The 18447-nt window shown below is 33.1% G+C and overlaps 1 long non-coding RNA gene across 1 annotated transcript; it reads right to left on the bottom strand.

Annotated features, from left to right (window-relative positions):
- Nucleotides 1-7117: 7117 nt before the first annotated feature.
- Nucleotides 7118-14907, bottom strand: LOC143076907 (uncharacterized). Its single transcript, XR_012978835.1, has 3 exons — nt 13996-14907; nt 11725-11813; nt 7118-7336 (listed from the first exon to the last, which is right to left on the bottom strand). It is a non-coding gene; the product is annotated as an uncharacterized LOC143076907 (long non-coding RNA).
- Nucleotides 14908-18447: the final 3540 nt, after the last annotated feature.

Raw genomic sequence — 18447 nt, 5'->3', positions numbered from 1 at the left:
TTTCCTTTGATAGTCCACTGCGATTGTTTAAAATGTGCACAGATTGTTGCGAATGTTAATTTTTGATTTTCAGTAGGGTTTACACAAACACGAGACCAATGCGAGTATTTATCCTCATAAAGTATAATGAGTGGTCGGCTGGAAAATGCAAGATCTGATTGCAGAGAAGGCTCTTTTATGGTGTTTCAATTTACTTTTTAATTATAGAGAATGTGCCCTGTAATTAATGTATGAGTCTTGTGATTGTTTATAAACTTCGTACCAGTTCTTAACACGGACGCTCTTATAAAGCTCAGAAAAACAAGTATGTCATAACGGATAAAAAAAACCCACCTTACCATCTAATTCGCATTAAAAGTATTTAAGGATTCACCAATGCTTAAATACTTTTAATAAGAATTAGATGATTAATTAATTTGTATGACAGACGCTTTAATAAATAAGCAACTTTAATTTGAGAGAAAAAATAAGAACACTTAATCTAAAATGCAACATGTATTTTTGATTCATTATTAAAACATTGCCAGAACATCTTATTTCTCAGATATAAAAATAAACGATGGCTAAATTACTTAGATTGTTTGCAGAGATCATTGTGATATATGTATGTTGATGTTTGGCAGTGCTCTGGAATTGAATGCCTCTTACAGCAGTTCTTGAAATGCATAAAATTAATCCAATGCGTTTAGTAAATGATGAAAAGTAAGATGAATACATAAACATTAAGATAACTAAGCTTCGTGATGTTTCAGAATAGGTAATTAGTATATGCAGTTAAAAAGAAATTAAATATGCAATCCTACTATTTGAACAGCTAGCTTAATTTTATGAGACTTGTGAGTGTACCTGGTGGTTGTTGAGAATATGTCTTCTGTTTGTTGTGTACACAGCAAATGTCCTTTGTGACTTTTGAGGAATATGTTGATTGTTACCGGCGCATGTTAAAAATATGCCCCATTGTATATCGTGATACCATCAGAACTGGATTAAGTCGATAGATTATAATAGTAACAGAATGCATGAATACTATACTAGTCAACAAAAGAAACGATACAAGACTTTTTTTTTCAAATTAAAGATAAAGTTTTCCGTTCATTGGACCAATATTGAAGGAAGTAATACTTAATCATTATGGAAATATAAATCCGTTTAAAAAAATTTTTTTTTTGCTTTTGTGACGTTTTTTCGCGATTTTTTTTTTTTTACAAAATTTACATAAAACGACAATTTTAAAAACAGAAGTTCCAACTAATGATGCCAACCTCTCATTTAAAGGTAAAGACAGTGTTTGCCTAAAGTACTGATATAAAGTCTTACAGACTATTATAAGTTAAACAAAAAAAAAAGTATTCCAGATGTGTGAAACGTTTTTTCTCACTTAATGTTATAATGTTTTTGCTGGAAATGTAAAAATACTAATAATTGTTTAGCTGCAACAGGTACCAAAGGACAATGCTCTAGGATTGTGAGCTTAAAAGCTATAACCAGCCTCCTCGTATCTGATGCAAAAAAAAAAACAAAACATAAATGTAACAAAAGTTCATGTGTATTCACAGCAAATAAAATATACTGCAGCAATATATATTGAGATTAGTGGAGGTTTCCCTTCTGCAACAGACACCAAGGGGCGGTGTTATTTACACAGTCCTCCTCGAGTCTGAAGCAGACAAAAAATCCACATAATTAACAATTTTTAAAAGATTACCGAATAATTTTATGCTGGAGGAATTCTTAATACTGCAGTAAAAGCCAAACGCCATAATCATTTTTCAAGTCTTTGAAGCCACTGTCAGGACCAACATGTATTTTTGATTCATTATTAAAACATTGCCAGAACATCTTATTTATCAGATATAAAAATAAACGATGGCTAAATTACTTAGATTGTTTGCAGAGATCATTGTGATATATGTATGTTGATGTTTGGCAGTGCTCTGGAATTGAATGCCTCTTATAGCAGTTCTTGAAATGCATAAAATTAATCCAATGCGTTTAGTAAATGATGAAAAGTAAGATGAATACATAAACATTAAGATAATTAAGCTTCGTGATGTTTCAGAATAGGTAATTAGTATATGCAGTTAAAAAGAAATTAAATATGCAATCCTACTATTTGAACAGCTAGCTTAATTCTATGAGACTTGTGAGTGTACCTGGTGGTTGTTGAGAATATGTCTTCTGTTTGTTGTGTACACAGCAAATGTCCTTTGTGACTTTTGAGGAATATGTTGATTGTTACCGGCGCATGTTAAAAATATGCCCCATTGTATATCGTGATACCATCAGAACTGGATTAAGTCGATAGATTATAATAGTAACAGAATGCATGAATACTATACTAGTCAACAAAAGAAACGATACAAGACTTTTTTTTCAAATTAAAGATAAAGTTTTCCGTTCATTGGACCAATATTGAAGGAAGTAATACTTAATCATTATGGAAATATAAATCCGTTTAAAAAAAATTTTTTTTTTGCTTTTGTGACGTTTTTTCGCGATTTTTTTTTTTTTACAAAATTTACATAAAACGACAATTTTAAAAACAGAAGTTCCAACTAATGATGCCAACCTCTCATTTAAAGGTAAAGACAGTGTTTGCCATCAATTTGTTTTTAAAAATCATACAGTTTCTTCGTTTATTAGTTAAGCAAAGTTCGGCCCCACGAGAAATCGTTAAAATGTATACATTATCAACTGATTTACCATAGACAGTATGTGTAAAGTGATATTCAAAAAGCGGTAACAATCTTAAAACTAATCCTAAAGGTTCCAAATTTACTGTGTATTGTTTTCATATCTAAAGCATTGATTTGAGACACAAATAAAAAAAAATTGTTTTGCAATTTTTGAGATTTCAAAAAACACTTTTTTCCCAAAAATAAAAAAAAAACAATATTTCAACCCATTAGTTACAACATGAACATAACTTGATTAGCATATTGAATATTTTTAAACAAATTTGAAATTTTATTTAGTACTTAGAAAATTATGTGTCGATTTTTTAATCAACTTTCCGCAAAACTAATTTACACCCTATGATCGTTTACACGGAATTTAGATACTTTCCTAAAAGTTTTGATTTTCATTATCACATGTGCATACATTGCAAATGAAAGCTTTTTAAAATAGTGTATATCATTTTGTTTTATATGTAACACTTTTTGATAAATTTTATTTCAAAGTCGTGTATCGTTTCTTTTGTTGACTAGTATATATAGATTGCTGTATGGAGTCGGTAGATTATTACAGTGAAATGGTAATCACCTGGATTCATTTGGTCAATGGAGTAGACCTCTGAAATTATTGACATTTACTAGTAACTGAAATAATTAGGTGCAGTTCTCAAAACGCTCCGAAAGAGCCATCTTCAGATTACTATCATAGAAAAATAAACATCATGGATATATGTTTTTTTTTATACTTATTGCGCATACCAATTCTTTCGTCGTTTTGCAATCGTCACATGGATATGATACCATCAGAATGATCTGATCGGGGGAAGTGGGGAAAGGTGGCGCGATGGGAAGGAGAAAAGGGGTGTGAGAATAAATACTAAAGTAAGAAAAATAAAAACAATGCCTCATACGATTCGCGTTTATATTTAAAACACAATAAAACCCTGTCAGTCCTTTTCCAGAATTCTGAATGTTATAACAATGGCCTCAGGTCATCTATTTTATCTATGATAAAACCAAATGAAATAACTTTTACAGCCCAGAAAGGAATAGACAAACGAGGACAGATTTTTACATTCAAATATCGAGGTTTTCATTTATTCGAAGAGATTTTACATATGTAGTTATCAGAGACAAAGAGTGATGCGTTTGAATTGCACTAGATACTAGGAGATGACCTTAACTGGTGCAACATGCAGAGCAGGAACTGCATACCCTTTCAGAATAAATCATTAAATGAATAAACTCATCATAGATACCAGAACTCAATTTTGTATTTACGCCAGACGCGAGTTCCGTCTAAAAAAGACTCATCAATTACGCTCGAATCCAAAAAAGTTAAAAAGGCCAAATAAAGTACAAAGTTGAAGAATCACCCTTGAATATTCTTGATCATCAACAGTGTTGGAACAGTGTTGGATGATGTGTTTTAAAAAAAAAAACTTGATTTGTTGAATAAATAGATTATGTATTTAACACCTGGAAGATTAATAAAACTGATATCTCCAGTGTTAAGATGAAATGCTAGAGTAAACAGCAAAAACTATGTCTCATTTGTAGAGATTAGAAACTATACCTTGAGTGTTTAGATGAGTATGATGAGCGATTAGATTGAGTGGTGATATATGCGACATGATAAAGTTAGAGTCATAACGCATTTACAGCAGTTTAATTCGATTTATATAAAAAAATATCATCAAATAGGCACTAAGGGCATTGTCATGTTTTTTGAATTTTTGTCAGATTTTCGGAATCCTCTGGTTTTATCCATTTGAATGCCTTAACAAATTTTGCCCATTGACCCCAATTTTTCTGTTTATTAATCTTTTAAATCTAATATTATAAACCATGTGTAAAAGTCTGATAAAATTTTGTTATTTTTTAATAGTACTTAATAATTGAAGGTACCAGGATTATAATTTAATACGTCAGACGCGCCTTTCGTCTACATAAGACTCATTAGTCACGCTCAGATCAAAATAGTTGTAACGCCAATCAAATACAAAGTTCAAGAGCATTGAGGACCAAAAATTTCCATAAAAGGTTGTGCCAAACACGACTAAGGTATTCTATTCCTCGGATAAGAAAATCCTTCTTACTTTTTCGCACAATTCAAAGTTTTGTAATAGGAAATTTATAAAAATGACCATATAATTGATATTTATGTCAACAACGACGTGCTGACTACTGGGATGGTGATACCCTCGGGGTCGAAACACCCACCAGTAGTGGCATCGACCCAGTGTTTTATATAGGGTTTTAAAATTTAATACTTCAGACGCGCGTTTTGGAGTACTTAAACTTGTCAATGATAAAGGTAAGACAAATCAAGAGAGAGAACATTTGCCCGCCAAAATTACAGTGGCTTATATCTTGAAAACAAACACAATAACCTTTATTTTATTTTTGCTCTTTTGGTTCCTTTTGTAATCTCCAATCAATATATTCTAGTGGTATAAAAAGCTTGTTATTTTGAAACTGGGTAGCGAACTTCCTTAAATATAGAGTTTAATCATACAGTCACCTAGCAGCTCCAAGGACGAAGAACAGTAATTTAAGCACATTTTCTTTAGCAAATCCGTGTATTTCATGTGGTACATAATTCTCTGGTATTTTGCCCGTTGTGACCCTTTATTCTAAAATGCACCATGTAAAGGTGTACATATGCAGACTTGTGATTGTTGATTAGCTAAATGTTTGATGTGATTGTTGCATGAAATGTGTGATATGTGAATGTTCCATGTGATTGTTGTATGAACTATGTGATATGTGAATGTTCCATGTAATTGTTGTATGAACTATGTGATAGCTGAATGCTTCTTGTGATTGTTTTTATGAACTCTGTGATATGTGAATGTGCCGTGTAATTGTCGTATGAAACATGTGATAGCTGAATGTTCCATGTGATTGTTGTATGAACAACGTTTTAAATATATTCCTTGTCTTTTGGTATGCATCCTGTGGTAGCTAATTGTTCCTTGTGATTGTTGTTCTATTATGACGAACCCTGTAGTTGAATGTTCCTTGTAATTGTTTTAAAAATACACATTGTGATAGCTGAATGATTCTTTTAGTTGTTGTTTGAACCCTATGAAAGTTGAATGCTACCTTAGTTATTTTTCTCTTTTTTTTGAAGGTTTATGGAGATTGTAAGTTAGGATATGTTTGAAGAGTTTGCTTGTATCAGTTTTTAAAATATAATTATTCATGATTACACAAGCATTTCAAACGGTAATGGTAATAGATAGATATAAGATAAGATATGATAAGATATATTATTTTCTAAATTAGATCCCCAAGGAGCATATACACATAACAAATAAAATTGTTTGCAACATACAGTATTTTACATGACATTCATGTATAATAAACCTAAAGTATTGATATAAAGTCTTACAGGCTATTATAAGTTAAACAAAAAAAAAAAAGTATTTCAGATGTGTGAAACGTTTTTTCTCACTTAATGTTATAATGTTTTTGCTGGAAATGTAAAAATACTAATTATTTTTTTAGCTGCAACAGGTACCAAGGGACAATGCTCTAGGATTGTGAGCTTAAGAGCTATAACCAGCCTCCTCGTATCTGATGCAAAAAAAAACCAAAACATAAATGTAACAAAAGTTCATGTGTATTCACAGCAAATAAAATATACTGCAGCAATATATATTGAGATTAGTGGAGGTTTCCCTTCTGCAACAGACACCAAGGGGCGGTGTTATTTACACAGTCCTCCTCGAGTCTGAAGCAGACAAAAACACACATAATTAACAATTTTTAAAAGATTACCGAATAATTTTATGCTGGAGGAATTCTTAATACTGCAGTAAAAGCCAAACGCCATAATCATTTTTCAAGTCTTTGAAGCCACTGTCAGGACCAATAACAGCAAAACAAGGTTAGCTGTATATATAACATTGATAGTGTGAACTAGAGATGAGGTAATTTTGTCAAAGGCGATGAGATAATCTGTGTGGTGAGAGTCTTGTGGTAAAAAATGAATTGATTTGATCGAATGCTGAAACTATTAAAATCATCATTAAGTAATGTCACATTTGGATAACAGGCTGTACGGGAACAACCATTTGATAGTCTAGGAGGATGGGGTAATATCTTGCAGATAGAAGATTCCTGTTAACATGTTGCTAACTTGAGTATTACGCAAATATTTTCTGTACTGTTCTTTTTCATGTTCGACAAAACACTCATGTGTATATTTTTTTTACTTCATTGGCTAGTGTATGAGAAGATCCACACTTACCAGCTTTATTCTTACTGTCACATTTATAAGCACTTGTCTCAAAAACAAACTCCTAAATACCTTAATACAATATGTCATATTAAGGTATGTAGGAAAACAGAATTCTAAGACAATTGCATGCGGTTACAATATCGATACTTTAAGAAAATGAAATGTTTAATAGTTTTGTGTGTGACAGAAGTAGTTGATTGTGAAATACATTTATTATTGAGCAAATATTCGTTGAAAAAAGCACAAACAGTTCTTGATCTCCATAATGATAAAGTGACAATGTTCGGAAAACCAGTTGATGTTCATTTCACCTCAAATGGTTATTATTACATAAACATCAAAGACAGAAGAACTGGGCAGACCGATTCTGTAGTGAGTGAGGAGGAAATCCTGAAGGTAGATTCTGGATTCTCTAAGAAAAGAAAAAAGGATATTATATCAAAACTGCATAAACAATTTGGTCATGCTTCATCTGAAAAGTTGTTGTCTCTATTGAACAGTGCAGGCTCAGTTGACTCAGATACAAAGGCAATATGAATGATGTTTGCTCAAAGTGCATTTTCTGTTTCAAGTACCAACGTTCGAAGGCATGGCCAATAGTGGGATTTTCCCATGCAAATGATTTTAACCAAATTGTTGCTATGAATTTATAGGAGATTGATCACAATTTCTACTATTTACACATAATTGACTTGTAATGCCGTTTGAGTGCAGCAGCCATTATCAGGAGAAAAGACTTTTAGTTAGTTGTTGGCAAATTCATGCAACTATGGGTTAGTGTATATGGTGCTCCTGAGGTTGACAATGGTGGGGAATTCAATTCTCAAATTTTTCGTGATATGGCTGAAAATTTAAACATGTTAGTTAAGACGACAGCAGGATACAGTTCCTGGTCAAATGGCATTGTAGAACGACATAATGCAACTCTAACTGAAACAGTAAACAAGTTTAGTCTTAGATGCATGATTTTATTATTAGTTGCTAGTGGCCTTGACCTAGCTGTCAGATAACTGCGAGTACTCTCAGATCTGTTCATTGTGTCTTATTGTGTCGGGATGTATAAGTACCCGGCCAAGTACGTCCAATTGTATTTTTGTCCATCTGATGAGTTAAGCCTTTTTCAACTGATTTTTATAGATCGTTCTTATGTTGTACTGTTATACCACTGTCCCCAGTTAGGGGGAGGGTTGGGATCCCGCTAACATGTTTAACCCCGCCACATTATTTATGTATGTGCCTGTCCCAAGTCAGGAGCCTGTAATTCAGTGGTTGTCGTTTGTTTATGTGTTACATATTTGTTTTTCGTTCATTTTTTTTTTTACATAAATGAGTTTTCTCGTTTGAATTGTTTTACATTGTCTTATCGGGGCCTTTTATAGCTGACTGTGCGGTATGGGCTTTGCTCATTGTTGAAGGCCGTACGGTGACCTATAGTTGTTAATGTCTGTTTCATTTTGGTCTTTTGTGGATAGTTGTCTCATTGGCAATCATACCACATCTTCTTTTTTATATATAAAGTCAGAGAAACCTCAAATCTATCTTGGGAAACTGCAATTAGCTGGGCTGTGAAAGCCAAAAATAGTGTTGTAAATGTGTATGGGTACAGTCCTTATCAAATTGTGTTTGGAAGAAATCCTAACCTGCCATCAACACTAGTCAATAAACCTCCAGATCGTGAAGGAGAAACAATGAGTAAAACAACGGGAAAACACTTAGTTGGTCTTCACGAGGAAAGAAAAGCATTTGAAGCATCGGAATCCTCAGAGAAAATTAGGCGTGCTCTTCGAAAGCAGGTTCGTCCCTCAGGTGAGAAATTCAAACATGGAGATAAAGTATACTTTCTTAGAGTCAATCAATGGAAAGGACCTGGTACAGTTGTTGGACAGGACAATGTTGTTGTGTTTATAAGATATGGAGGACCTTAGGTAAGAGTGCATGAATGTAGGATTTTAAGAGATACTGATGAACAAAAAGATAAGAAAAACAAACAACAGGAAAAGAGGGTAACATTGAAAGAAGGTCTACAAACTCCAAACTTGAACAAGAATAAGGCTGAGCATGAAGTCCTTTATTATGATAGTGATGAAGAGGAAGACTTGCATGCCAACAATCAGTCAGACAATGAACAAGGTGAAAGTGACAATGAAGTAGAAGGACATGAATCTGAATTAGGAAGTCAGGCAGGTTACTCTGAACTAGACAGGGATAATCCTGTGAATCAAGGGTATGAATCTTATGAGGAAAGTCGATCAGGAGGTGACTCTGAGCTTGATAATAATAATCATGAAGATACTACAGTGAGAGAACAGAGCAATGAGCAAGCAACGTCTGTAGTACACCGTAAAAATAATGATGAACTTGATGCTAAGTGTAATAAAGCATTACTTTTAAAAAAGGATCAAAAAGTGAACTTAAAAATGCCAGGTGATGATACTCCACGAGAAGGAGTTGTTCTGAGTAGAGCTTGTAAAGCATCATCAAGTAAAAAGAATTAGTACAATGTAGAATATAGGAAACCTGAAGAGCTTAAAGGTAACAAGTTATCAATAGACTTAAGTGCAGTTGATGAATTGCAAGTTGTAAAGTCTGACACAGATCAGGATACAGAGGATGACGAAGAATCAGAAGAAGCAGTATTCAATGAGATTGACTTTTGTGATGCTCGTTAAGCTGAACTTGAAAATTGGAAGAGACATCATGTTTATCAAGAAGTTGAAGACTATGGTCAGTCATATGTATCCACTAGATGGGTATATACTATAAAAGAAGCTGATAATAAAATACACAGGAAAGCAAGACTCGTTGCAAAAGGTTTTGAAGAAGATTGTTTGGATGAAATATAGAAGAACTCTCCTACATGTGACAAACAATCTCTTAGACTCATTCTTTCAATTATAATGCAAAAGAAATGGTCCATCAATTCCATACACATTAAAACTGCCTTTCTGCAAGGCGTGAAAATGCAAAGAAAAGTTCATCTTCGTCCAAAGCTAATGCTAATGGAAAACTCTGGTTTTTAGAGAAATGTGTGTATGGTCTTGCAGATGCTTCTTTAAAATGGTATGAAAAGGTTAAGAAAATCCTAATTGAATGTTGAGGTACTGAATCTAGAGTTGATCCAGCAGTACTTTACTGGTATAATTCAAATGGTTTGGCTCGTGTTGTTGCAGTTCATGTTGATGATTTTTTGTGGGCAAGAACCAATTTGTTTGAAACCGAGATTATATCGAAAATAAGAGAGAAATTCAGTGTCGGAGAAGAAACTTCAGAATCGTTCAAATATTTAGGACTGGCTCTAAGTCATGCAGATGATAAAATAATATTGAGTCAGACAGATTATGTTGAATTGTTAAAGACAGTCTCAATTGATAGAAAAAGGCCAAATGATTCTCAGCTTTCATTGGTCGAACAAACTGTTCTTAGATCAAAAGTTGGACAACTGTTGTGGCTTGCAAAACACACTCGTCCTGATATTGCTTTTGACATTGTTAGGATAGCATCAAAGTTAGAAATAAGTACTATTGAAGACTTCAAAAGAGTGAACAAGCTTTTAAGGAAAGTTAGAAATGATCCAGTGTCTCTTCATTTCAAGGAACTTGGAGAACATGTAGAACTTTTATTATATACTGATGCTTCTTTTTGTAATCTCCCTGATGGGGGAAGTCAAGGAGGGTTTGTAATTATACAACTAGGAAAAAATGGGAAAATCAAAACGGTTACATGGCAATCTAAGAAAATAAGAAGGGTTGTTCGAAGTACACTAGCTAGCGAAGCTTAAGCTTTAACCGATAGTATTTATTGTGCTACATCACTAGCTACTTTGTATAATGAACTGGTTTTCAATAAATGTACTACAGAAGGAGGTATTACAGTAAGATGTGTGATTGACAATAAGGACCTTTTCGAATCTGCTCATTCAAAGAAAAATGTATATGAAAAGAGACTGCGAATCGAAATTAGTTGCATCAAGGAGATGATCCAAAAAGGAGAGCTAACTGTTCATTGGATTGAAACAAAAGAGCAGATAGCCAATGTGTTAACCAAGCATGGTGCCAGCGCACAGAACCTTTTATATTGTTTTGAAACTGGACTTGTAAATACCGTTTTTATGAAGTAGCTTTAAATTGATCATGTGACACTTACAATAGTGATATACATATATTCGAGAACAGTAGTTAAAAAAAAAAAAAAAAAAAAAAAAAACAGGAAGAGAGAATTAGCTATAATGTGATAAGCAATATCTATAAAACTTTTATTTCATTATATAAACTTTACATCTACCTAAGAAAGAGAAAGGATCAGATTGTTAACTATTTAATTTAGTAGTTTAGTTATTAAAGTTTAGTCTATAAAGTCTTTAGTTCTATTTGTATGTATCTTTGTATTTACAGTGACTTGGTGGGTTTAGATTAAAGTTGTACAAAGAACACTTCAGTCATTTATACCTAATTAAGATGTGTGGCCTCCAAAATGGTCATGATTGATTGCTTTGTATATATACAAGAAGACAATTTTCAAACGAACACGAAGATAGGTATATTTAAGTATTGTCTCTTGCCCGTGATCAAAAAGTAAAAAAATGCGAAACTCCTCTATCAGAAAACATGGCCCCCTTAAAAAAGGCATACAACTGAGAGCAGAAGTCTTAAATCTTTTTTTCAATAACTTTTAAATTCTTATAGAATTGTTATGTCTTTGCTATATCATATTTGTTTTTGCATTTGTTTTTTTTGTCACAAACTTATTTATTTAATTAACAACAATATATAGAAAAGAAATATTCGTTTGACCATCGGTTACCTGATACAGACGATTCGTACACATTGCACCCCTCAATTTGAGAATCGGCTTAGCTCTCCGTCAATCTATTTTATACTTCATCATTAATTCTGCAAAAGAAATGTTTATATTAAAAGGGGGGGCGGTGGGTGTCCAATCATATGTCCCACCCCGAAACCACCTTCCCTTAAAGATGCCACTGGATGGACACGAATTAGGTTAGAGGGAATTTAGAGTGGAGCGGGAACCAGGTGGCAAGGAAAGTAAAAAAGGATAATTTATGCTTCACAAAAAAAAAAAAAAAAAAAAAAAAACAGAAAAGGGGAAGCAAGTCGAATCATTTCATGTTCACCCCCTCAATAACAGGGGTCAGTTTATTGTGTTATTAATTAAAGAATTCATTTATAAAGGTTTCAGGAAATCAATAACATGTCATTAAATGTACTTTGTAAATAATGAAATTAACTGAACAAAATTATTTATATCGTTTTATTTGCTCTAAAAATGCATGAAATATTTGCGACTGTACATCTAGCATTTCACCAACAAGAGGCAAGATCAGTTAATATATGTGTTTCTAATTATTATGCTGAATATGAACAACTAACTTTGAACAAACCGATGCTAATAAATGATCGCTTAATCAATAGTTGGAGAACTGAGAAATCTTGCACTAGTCTAGTAAAAAAAGATAAGATAAAACAAATGTATTGTTAATGATTCAAGTTTTCAGCTTTATTTTTTTTATAAACATATTTGCAAACACAGATCTGGGTAATATACATATATTATGCTCCAGCAAATATGAATAGAACATAGAAAATAGCTTATTTTATTGTGGATTAATATCTTGTTGGTCTTTATTTTTATATGTGGAAAATACTTTTGTAATACATTTGTAGTAAAACGAAGCTTTTGTTTTTCGTTTTGCAAACACAGCTTCTCTGTTGGTGTGACTAGTTACAAAGGTATTTAACTAAGGATTATGTACCCTTGTGTTGATTCAATGATAAACATAAGGATTTTTTTAATAGAAAATCAACAGCCTTTTCCTTTGTATTCTCATATTTGGCAATTCGGTGCTTGGTAGATATAAGATTATGTAGTGCTAACAATGATTTCCTCAAAACAAGTTTATAAATTTAGATATTGATTAAAACAAATAAAAATATGGACCAATAGACCACTTTCGAGTTCATCTGTCACCGGAAAAAAATCGTCAATGAGGCGCGCCTTTGTGAAGTCATTTACCAGATAAAGGGGATCGCCTGTATCCCTGCACTATCAAAGTTCATCAAGCGTCTTCAAGTAGTGATCGTCATTGTGCAAGATAAACTAGAAATATTTTTTGTTTTGTAAGTAATTTTAAATGACCAATGTCCAAATGACAGCAGTGCTTATTGTCAATTATGAGAATTTAGTTTTCCGAATAAATCGCGCAATATAGTATTATAATTTTCCAACCACTCGCTCAACATTGAAATGGAAGTGACGATGCCCCTAAACGCACGAATGATGTTCACTAAAGCCAGAGTTTTTGACGGAAATGCATCGAACTCGAAAGTTGTCTATTCAAGTACACCTTATCGGGTGCGCTCAACTTTAGTTACTCAGCACGAGGTAATTTGGAATGTAAAGGTTGTTTTGGACTTGTTGTAAGCAATAAATGCTAGCACATATAGAAAAACAAGTGAGTACATGTAATACCTTTTTTGAATTTTATAACAAAAATCTATAATCTATAAAGTCTGTTGATTTGTTACAAAAATCTTTGATTTATTTGCCACAAAATTCCCTTTTCCTTTTAAATACAATGACACGATAATGCTTTACAAGAAGTTTGTCGTTGGTACATGTATATGCACAAAAAAGCCACTCTGCTATTCTTATATTTGCTGTTTTGACACTATTGGAGTTTGAAAATTTCGTAACTCACATGGCTACAGGTTCAATTGAAAATTTTAATACACGTATTTGAAATAAGCACTTCGTAATGTCGGCTAATTGATGATCTGAGAGCTATTGTACAAAAAGTTCGCTTCCACAGAATACTATTATTTTGCTGTTTTGCCATTTTTTTTTTTAAGAAAGTTCACTCAACCTTTACAGTAAAAGGGGCGTAACATGTCAAATTGTTCACCGATTTGACTAAAATTCTTATATTTAATTTATAACATACTTAAATGGATATCCAAATTAAATAAAACAATAATGTTAAGGTTATTTGATTTATAACAAACTAAAACGTATATATCCAAATTCTAAAAAGTCTAAGATAAACAAATAACGTACATGGGGTCGATAATATGTATCAGCATTTTGTGTGTATTTCAGTCTATATGCAATCTAATTAACCATCCAGGTGACCTCCACTGACTACCCTCAGTCATGTAACCATCCAGGTGACCTCCACTGACTCCCCTCAGTCTTGTAACCATCCTGGTGACCTCCACTGACTCCCCTCAGTCATGTAACCATCCAGGTGACCTCCACTGACTACCCTCAGTCATGCAACCTGATATAAATTTTAATATAGATAGGTAAAACGTGAAATTGTGATTTTCTAGGTCTGCTTGATTTCATATTATAGACTAAAAACTAGTTTACTCATCGTTTTACCTGTAGATTATGAATGAGTTTTTGTGGATCGAAACAGTCTACAAAATGATTTCTCTTTGTTTCACTTTCCATGTTGACATTCTTTTCCTTTTGATAGCTGAAAACATCAAATGTATGCTTAACCCATTCATATCACAAGGAGTTAAATAGCTGGTCACATGATTGTTTCAATCAGGTCGAATTATTCACTTGGAAGTGAACACTTCATCAGCGATATTTCAAATTGTTTTTTTAGGGTTTTTTATGTTGTTTTTTTTATGTTTTTTAGTTGTTTTTTTTTCAAAGTATATCTTAGTTTGGTAAAACTGAACCAAACTTGCTGCAAAAAGTGAATTATTATTATGCTATTTGACTTTCATTAATGATGGAACAAACAAAAACATGTTTTGATTTTTCGTTTTATCTCGTAGCTAATTTCCCTATATAATTGATATACGTGGATGGGAACAGTCGTAAACAGAGCATTCACTGGGAGAGGATTTGAGGTCATGCGTAGGGGTAAGTGTCGTGTAGGGTAGGGGAGATTATAGGGTGTATATTTGGTGACTGTACTTTGACCTATAATAGTTTACTTTTATAAATTGTGAGTTGTCTCATCAGCACTCATACCACATCTTCTTATATCTATATATGAAAATTTTGTCAAGTACCAACTAATGCAAAAGCAAAAATTAAAAGATAAAAAACACATTTTCAAATGACGTTACATGAAATACTTGCCATTAGACATATAACGCAATTATACCATATAAACGGAAAACAAAATTCAAGCAATAACCTCTTCTAACATAATTACTCAACCAAAGAACAGACCGGGTTTCTGTCTGTTATTACACGGCCGACACTCGGCTAACCGAGAGATTGGTCGGTTAATGTATACTGAGTATGCGGCTATATCGGCGGTTGGTCTGTTAATCGGGTTGGCTAAAGTCTGTTAATCAGGTGTTATCGAGAAAATCATTAAAAATTCAGCATGTTTCATAGTATAACTTTTTAAATATATGTTTATCATAAAAATTATTCATGTCTAACAAAACAATTCAATGTACTGAATCCAGTGGTGTAATTATTATTTTTATAGCTTCGATGTACGATCTGTAAAATGAAAAGGCGGGTTACTCATCAATAAATTTATACACAATTTACACACACCAAATGTACACAAAATGACACGTTGGTTGAATTTACTTGCATGCAATATTTTGAACATCGAAAAAAGACAGGCATTATGTTTGTTAACCATATTGATATCATTGTGTGAAAAATCTGTACGAAAATCTGTATTTTTGTGACATAAATCAAACTTTATTTAATACCTGGTCTGTTAATGGGTCGGATGTATAAAACCCGGTCTGTTAATTGGTCTGTTAAGAGTTATGAATGGCAATACAAGTATAATTTTATTGCTATATGGGGTGTTGTCGGATCAAATGGATAGGCTCAAGACGAGCGGCTAAAATATACGGAAACAACACATGAGCGATGAAACATAAAATATACGGAAACAACACATGAGCGATGAAACATAAAATATACGGAAACAACACATGAACAACGAACAAATTAGGCAATTGAAAATTGATAAAAAATGGTTTTAAAAAGTGTAATATTATCATGTGGGTTCTGTTTAATTGAATGACACCAATTTGTCACCTACATTGGTAACCAGTATATAAATCAGAGATAAACGTCGTAATGTAACTAAACACCAGTAAATAAAATATATTCGGATGCTAAAATATAAAGAATAGAGAAAGAATAATGAGTAAGATAAATAAAATGTTAAGAAAAGTAACATAACAATTTAAAGAAAATAGAAATAAACAACACCCCAAATCCGGACCCTCATGGTATACACGAGAATCTGGATGAAGATACATAATATAGAATAATAGATAAGGACAGTAGAGAGTGATGCATTGCTAAAAAAGAGAGAAAAAATAATAATTGTTTAAGAATACAGACATGAAACACCCCTGGGTGTTGAAACAGTAACGGATTGTGATGTACTCATATTGGTGACAAATGCTAGAAGTTTACATGCGGACAACTACAGTTCTCCTTTGCACTTATGTAGAAAGTAACTAAACGGAATAAAATGAACTAAAACTTAGGATAACAAAATGTAGCTGCATTCGCTCCTTTCCATTTACTTCTTTAGAATGATTTGTAAACAACAGATGATTAAGTAATAGAAGAAAATAACCAATTGGATGATGCTGACGAATTAGGGTTAAACGTCCAGTGACAAATATCATGTGCATATGAGAACGACAACACGTTATATGTACCCTGTGTTGTATTAGAAAGACATTTTCAGTCGGATTTGAGAACTGGCTACTTTGAACAGACACTAAAACTAAGGCTGATTGAAAACGTTAATAATAAATTCATGCATATTTCAGCGGCCAATCCATATCACGCTATATTGAAGTGACACACCCTTCAATAAAACGCGAAGAAAGTCCAAATAAAAATGCTCTAACTAGAAGGATACTGTTGCACCGTATTGTCATTTTTTTTTTACTCAAGAGCATCTCATTCTTATCTTTTTCAATGGGAAAATATAAAGGTAGCAAAACTATTGTCGTGGCTAAATAACTCTTAACTGACCCAATTTCAATTGTCCAACCCATTAACAGACTTTATTCCCATAATTTTCACTAAAACGTGGTATTACTCACGTTTTATTACAATTATGAAATATTTACTAATGTCAATTTAATTTTTAGAACCAAAGTACTAATTTTTGTCCTTTAGATGATATCTAAAATTGTTTGTTTCGCCTTTTATTAACAAAATTGCTATGCGTATAAGCATAAATACAACATACTTGCGCGACGCCTTTTAGCTTTACTGAAAACTGCGCAGACTATAAAATGTTTTTACAGATGGAAAATGTTCTATGATAGATATCATTTTGTCAGACACTTTACTTTTTTTGATTTGGTTCTTATAATATGCCAAAAATCTGTATATTTAATAGAATTTAACATTAAATTGTGCGTTTTACTCTTAACAGACGTATAACCAACCCGATTAACAGACCAGTCGCCCATATAGCCGCATACTCAATATAGATTAACCGACCAATCTCTCGGTTAGCCGAGTGTCGGCCGTGTATTAACTACCGTCGCATTAAAAGTAATTGAATGTAGTGTCCCCACGTGATTTCATAGAAATAAAATTGAGAATGGAGATGGGGAATGTGTCAAAGAGACAACAACCTGACCATAGAGCAGACAGCAGCCGAAGCCAATGGGTCTTCAATGCAGTGAGAAACTCCTGCACACATACACCTTATCGCTAATCCCGGCTGACCCGGCCGCTTGAACTTTTGACGCATACAACAATCACTTTTCCATTGTGGCGTCAGATATTTTGTTTTATGACGACAAATTTTTACGGGAACATGTGTGATATCCAGTAATGGCGGACAAATAGCGATAGACAAACATGTAGACTGTATACCAAACTGTTATCATCCACATACAAGTGGAGGGTGTTTATGGAATATATAGTCAATGATTGGGGATGAAGTAGAAAAACGGGCAAAAAAAAAAAAATCCGAAACAAGAATGTGTCCAAAGTACACGGATGCCCCACTCGCACTTTCATTTTCAATGTTCAATGGACCGTAAAATTGGGTTAAAAATCTAATTTAGCATTTGATTTAGAAAGATCGTATCATAAGGAACATATGTACTAAGTTTGAAGTTGATTGGACTTCAGCTTCATCAAAAACTACCTTGACCAAAAACTTTAACCTGAAGCGGGACGAACAGACGCACAGACGAACGGACACACAGACCTAAAAACATAATGACCCTCTACTATCGTAGGTGGGGCATAAAAACCCACAGACAAGGATGGCCTGAAGTTTGAAAATACAGAAATCAATACCCCTATCAAGATCCTCATACAAGACTGTCTTCAAATCTTTGACTGCAGCGAAATCTGCCCGCGCCTTCTCTCGCCATTCAAACACAATACAACCAAAGTTCTAAAGCTTTTGATCAATGTAAATAAATAAGTATTAAAAAATATGTAAGGTTAGAGGCGCAAAACGTCTCTTTCAAAAAAAGAAAAAAAAAAAGAAAAAAAAAAAACACTTATGACCACCAA

Source organism: Mytilus galloprovincialis, chromosome 5 (assembly GCF_965363235.1).
Source record: "Mytilus galloprovincialis chromosome 5, xbMytGall1.hap1.1, whole genome shotgun sequence".
NCBI classification, from domain to species: Eukaryota; Metazoa; Mollusca; class Bivalvia; order Mytilida; family Mytilidae; genus Mytilus; species Mytilus galloprovincialis.
This window is presented reverse-complemented; position numbering and strand designations above follow the sequence as displayed.